Source organism: Myxine glutinosa, chromosome 1 (genome assembly GCF_964187855.1).
Source record: "Myxine glutinosa chromosome 1, kmMyxGlut1.1, whole genome shotgun sequence".
Lineage (NCBI taxonomy): Eukaryota > Metazoa > Chordata > Myxini > Myxiniformes > Myxinidae > Myxine > Myxine glutinosa.
In genome coordinates, this window is record NC_136261.1 from 16,552,387 (window position 1) to 16,558,580 (window position 6,194).

General features: G+C 43.7%; 1 long non-coding RNA gene across 2 annotated transcripts in view; it reads right to left on the minus strand.

Moving 5' to 3' along the window:
- The window catches only part of LOC137421495 (uncharacterized), a 266,707-nt gene extending 262,419 nt beyond the window's left edge, over window positions 1-4,288 (minus strand). The window contains exon 1 of one of the 2 annotated variants that reach the window (XR_013624628.1): window positions 4,187-4,288. This is a non-coding gene — a long non-coding RNA (uncharacterized LOC137421495). The remainder of the gene's footprint in view (window positions 1-4,186) is intronic. The other variant, XR_013624630.1, reaches the window with a different exon arrangement.
- Between the last annotated feature and the right edge of the window lie 1,906 nt (window positions 4,289-6,194).

Below are 6,194 nucleotides of genomic sequence, written 5' to 3' on the forward strand. Positions count from 1 at the left end.
CGTGTGCGTGTGCGTGCCCCACTCTCCCCCGTGTGCGTGTGCGTGCCCCACTCTCCCCCGTGTGCGTGTGCGTGCCCCACTCTCCCCCGTGTGCGTGTGCGTGCCCCACTCTCCCCCGTGTGCGTGTGTGACCCACTGAGTGAGTGTTGGAGAGGAGTAAAGGGAAGAGCGGAGTGAGGAGTTGGAAGGGAGTGAGGGGATAGGAGTAAAGCGAAGAGAGGAGTGGGGAGGAGTTGGAGAGGATTGAGGGGAGAGAGGATTGAGGGGAGTGAGGATTGAGGGGAGAGAGGAATGTATTGACGGGGGAGAGAGGAATGTATTGACGGGGGAGAGAGGAATGGATTGACGGGGGAGAGAGGAATGGATTGGCGGGGGAGAGAGGAATGGATTGACGGGGGAGAGAGGAATGGATTGACGGGGGAGAGAGGAATGGATTGACGGGGGAGAGAGGAATGGATTGACGGGGGAGAGGGGAATGGATTGCCGGGGGAGAGGGGGGAGAGATGAATGAGGAGGAGGAGATGAGTGAGGGGTAACATATTATGTAAAGTAAATACATTGTGTGGATTGCATCATTTGTGGATCAGATAAATTGCCAGTCATCATTTTGTAAAACTGAATGTGCAGGTGCAGCATCTAAACGAAGATGTCCAAATGTCACACACGTTCATGCCTGTGGGATTACCACAGGTGACCCCACTAGTCCATAAAATATTCTCTGTGGGTGATTGTCTGTGAGTCTGTCCGTGGGTGTGGCCTCCTCCGTCGAGGGAGTAGCTCCACCCATTCTGGAAGGGGCTCCAAAAACATATCACCACCATTTTCTTTCCTCACACGGCTTTGAGGCCTCTTTTGTTCGGCCCGCTGTATCTTGCTCTCTCTCATGGCTTTTTATCGACTAATTCGATCTCTCGTTTCATTTTTCACAGTCGCTAACATGGTTTTAGACTCGGTTGCAAAAAACGGGAAGAAAATTCGATGAAAGTTACCGTTTATAGAACGAAATGCATTTTCAAAGGCCTGCAACATAAAGTTCATTGAGAGTCCCTCACGGCTTTATCTCGACTCTAATTCACCATCACAGTCGCTAGGATAGCTAAAGTTGTCTCAGTTTCGGCTAAAGTTGAGAAAACCGGTGAAATGCATTCCAACAGCCGTTTTTGAATGTGTTGACTTGTGGGCACGGGGAAGGAGAGGAAAGAACGTTCCCAGGGCTTCGTTATTTATATCATTACTTTGTAAAAGTACAGCGACTGATTTCTGAAGTTCGGGATTGAACCAAAGTCAAATTATATAGATATACATATTCCTGGGGTGTGTATATACAGAGTTTGTTTAAAGCGAGTCGACTCTTTTCTAACCATGGTATTAAACAATACAGTACTTCACAAATGTACATGCTAATGGAAACTAACGATGGAACACAATATGTATTAATAACGTTTGGTTTTAATATATTTTTACTTTGTAAAGTGAAACGTTTTCGATACATTCAAGTTTAAAAATGAAGAAGAGTCATGGGGTCCATCGGCCTCTGATGTGCATTTTAAGACTGAATCAACACGTCTTCGATCATAATTGACTTTTTGAAGAAACAAAGGTACATTTTGATTACAACTCAAGCAAAGGAAACCAGGTAATGCCTGTTTCGTTCAGAGAGATTATACACCGCCCAAAGAAGATGCGTTTCACAGCTAGAGGAAATAAAATCGTGAAATCTTCAATAATTATTTTTGTTGTTTTCGCACGAGTTTTCAAGGCTGAATCAATAGTGTTCACATGCAGAATTCATAATAAACTCAATTTCACGTGTGCATGGACATGTAATTCACAGATGTGAAGTAAATAAATAAACAGACAGTAAATTGCTGAGATATTTTTTCGTTCTTATTTTATAAGCTATGTGCATGTACATTTTAAAGTTTATTTGAAATGTTTAATTTTAAATATGTCATTTTGTATGCTGTAACGAAAATAGTAACTTTGGTATTCGCTCGACAGAAAGGTGCGAAGGTATTGTTCTTATACACCACCCAAAAGACTTTTTCCCCAGGGCCGTTTCGATTTGAGCTGTATTCTTTATATAGTCGGAATGTTTCATTCTTTCGACGTAGTCACAATAAAAAGTTACAATGAGGTACTCTGCACATGGGGAGAGTGTCGCCATAGTTTATGTGTTGCCACTTAATCATGCTCACAATTACACAATGCGTTTGTAACTGCTATTTCCAAAATGAATAAAAGAATGACGGAACAGAATGAGACCGCCAATGAATGTGAACACAGACTTGCACGAGATGTTGAGCAACAAAGACATTGGAAGGTATTGTGTGCTCAGTAAACATATACAAGAACAGCTGCAATGAATCCGGATGAAGCATCGGATAATATTGTTGAAGATCATCATTACGAGCCGAGTGCATTGACGATGACGTCACCATGAGTGTACTGTTCTGCAAAACATTTCACAAATGAATGAACAGGACAAGGGGGCGGCTTTACATTGTGTTGCTCCAAGAGAAAAGTTCAATTACCTCTAATATTTGGCATACCTGCTCGATTGGAACCGCCGGAGAGAATGGTGGAGAGGAGTAAAGGGAAGTGAGGAGTGGGGAGGAGTTGGAAGGGAGTGAGTGGTGGAGAGGAGTAAAGTGAAGAGAGGAGAGCAGTGGGGAAGAGTTGGAAGAGAGTGAGGTGAGAGGAGGAAAGCGGAGAGGAGAGTGGAGAGGAGTAAAGGTAAGTGAAGAGTGGGGAGGAGTTGGAAGGGAGTGAGTGGTGGAGAGGAGTAAAGGGAAGAGACAAGTGAGGAGGATTTGGAAAGGAGTGAGGAGAGAGGAGTAAAGGGAAGAGGTGTGAGGAGGACTTGGAGGGGATTGAAGGGGAGACAGGACTGGAGTGACAGGGGAGAGGGGGGTGGGGGGGGTGGGAGATATGAGTGAGGGGAGAGGAGATGAGTGAGGGGTAGCATATTATGTAAGGTAAATACATAGTGTAGATTACATCATTTGTGGATCTGCTAATGATGATTTGTGGATTTTGTCTAACTGAATGTGCAGCATCAAAATCAAGATGTGCAAATGTCACACACATCCATGCCCATGGTATTCCCCCGGGTGCCCATGCCAGTGTTATAATTTTTTTACATGTTCTGATGCTTTCAATGACCCGATTTAACATGTTATAATATCGTGCATGTTCTGAACCTTTCAATGACGTGATCTAACATGTTATAATATCATGCATGTTCTGAACCTTTCAATGACCTGATCTCACATGTTATAATATCATGCATGTTCTGATCCTTTCAATGACCTGATGTAACATGTTATAATATCATGCGTGTTCTGATCCTTTCAATGACCTGATCTCACACGTTATAATATCATGCATGTTCTGAACCTTTCAATGACCTGATGTAACATGTTATAATACCCTGTTTCATCAAGAAAATGACAGGCTGAGTCAACCGACCTGGTGTTATTTTAACGACGTGACCCGAAGATCTTAAGTGAGCCACATGAACCATGAAGCCAACACCAGGATGTTTCACACGTGACGAAGTAGAACACCACTCGGTAGCGCACAAACCTCCGCCAGGACAAGCAGATCACGTTTTGTATCCACTGATGGGCCGGATCTGGATTCCGACCTGAACCGAAATCGAATCACCTTGTTCTTGTCACTTTCCCATCTCTGAGCTACAAAACTACATTAAAATGCCATATAAATCCTTGTTCCAGGGTTAATATTTAGGAAATTATCAATATTTTAAAATGTGAAAACAGCCCATTTTTGGGCCTTTGTTTAACATCGAGTTAAATGTGAAGACTTGTGGCCCAAATTCAGGTGTTTAGTGTTTCGAAGTGCAATAACTTCCTTAACACCTGAAATATTTAAATAAAACCTTCAGTGAACAAAGCCCATGAGATATACATTTTAATGACTTCATTTATACTTCATAATGAACCAATTCAATATTGCAATATTGACAGAATAAAGCAATATCGAGAGATATCGATTACGGCTAACCGTCCCTGCTGCACAGGCCTCGATCAGTCAGCGATCGAAGCGATAAAACAAGCAAATAAAACCCTCAGTCATCCACGTTATAAATGCATCATTTTACTAAAATACCTATGAATAACAATTATAACCTTTTAAACTTCCATTGTAACGCCAAACTTACGAAAAAAAGCAATGATAATCCTGTTTTTATGACGAAGATCGCACGCCGAAAACCGGGATGCAAATGAAAATTCACCAGAGGCCCCAATACCGGATGTGATGTATCCTTTATGACCGGATGTGATGTTGCTTTTTCCCATTACCGGATGTGATCGGTTTTTTTTCATTACCGGATGTGATGTTCCTCTTTTCATTACCGGATGTGATGGGTTTTTTTCATAACCGGCTGAAACTTTCCATTTTCAGATCATTAAAAAATACATACAAGTCGATCAATTATCACCAAATTCCGCAGAGGTGAAGGAAAATAAATAAATTTAAACTTCTAGAAATTTTAAAACAACAACTTACTCTCCTTCGGGTAAATTGATGTTGATTTTGATGACGTCAAACATCGCACGAATTTTTTTGTCCATGTTCCTGCTGTCCGACAAAACATTTTTATAACGAGGTTGAAAGTGTGAATGTCCTCTACGTAATCGATAGTAGTTTACCCAGATTAGCGAAATTATCACAAACTCGGGGGGAGAGGAGTTCAAAACAGAACGATTGCGGTTCCGAAGCCAAATCAATGAAATGGGCCGAAGCGGGTGTGAATTATCATATACGTTGAATGTCACATGACGACATCTCATCCCCCTCGTGTCGTCATCATCCATCCACAACTCTCTGATAGACACGTGATGTGTACGATAGTACCGACTGCAAAGCCGCAATGAGCCGGCGAAGCCAAAGCCTCTTGGCACTATTTGACCCATCACCTGGCATCAGCAGGTTAGGTAGTTGGTTGTAGGTAGGTGTAGTAGGTACCGTACCTAGTTCAAAATGACACCATTTGCATTCTGGATGAGATTAAAATTTATAAAATTTCCTTCTTGATTAATTCGGTGAATTCCGTCTCAACTTCGGATATTTCCGGCCGTGAAAAACTATCCCCTACGGCCGCGAGATTTCTAAAAAACAATTCGTCAATTTTAGAATATTTGGCGCCGTTTTCAGCGTCCGGAATGTGGAAAAAGCTTTTTTGAAATATTTTTTCAAATGCTCGAATCTCATTGGTTCCGGTAATTGGTGACGATTTTCGTTGAAGATAACCAGGCCCGTGCGGGCCCGGGGAACGAGGTTGGTCTTAAAGTATTTTAATTACAAATTAGAGGTGCATAAGAATGTGAATCAAACAAAGACGGGTGAAACAAACTCCTATTGAACTTTTTTCAATTTGTTATGCATACTTCCGCATCCGGAAGATGGCGGCCTCCATTGAGTGATTTGGTTTTTTTAATATTTTTTCAAATGCTCGAATCTCATTGGTTCCGGTGTTTGGTGACGATTTTCGTTGAAGATAACCAGGGCCCGTGTGGGCCCCTCCCCCTTCCCACTTTTTTTTTTTTTTTTTGTATACTGAATCGAGGCTCGTGAAAGAGCTGACAACCGCGAGGGAAAGACAGTACAGGGGGACCGCGAGGGAAAGACAGTACAGGGGGACCGCGAGGGAAAGACAGCACAGGGGGACCGCGAGGGAAAGACAGCACAGGGGGACCGCGAGGGAAAGACAGTACAGGGGGACCGCGAGGGAAAGACAGCACAGGGGCACCGCGAGGGAAAGACAGCACAGGGGCACCGCGAGGGAAAGACAGTACAGGGGGACCGCGAGGGAAAGACAGCACAGGGGGACCGCGAGGGAAAGACAGCACAGGGGGACACGAGGGAAAGACAGCACAGGGGGACCACGAGGGAAAGACAGCACAGGGGGACCACGAGGGAAAGACAGCACAGGGGGACCACGAGGGAAAGACAGCACAGGGGGACCACGAGGGAAAGACAGTACAGGGGGACCACGAGGGAAAGACAGTACAGGGGGACCACGAGGGAAAGACAGTCAGTCAGGAAAAGACAGTCAAGTTACATAAGCATGCCTCAATCAACTACTCGATCAAATGTTGTGTTTGTGTGCTTCCCCTTCTCTCCCCATATTGTTTTCCGCTCCCTCTTTTTATATATTTTGTTTG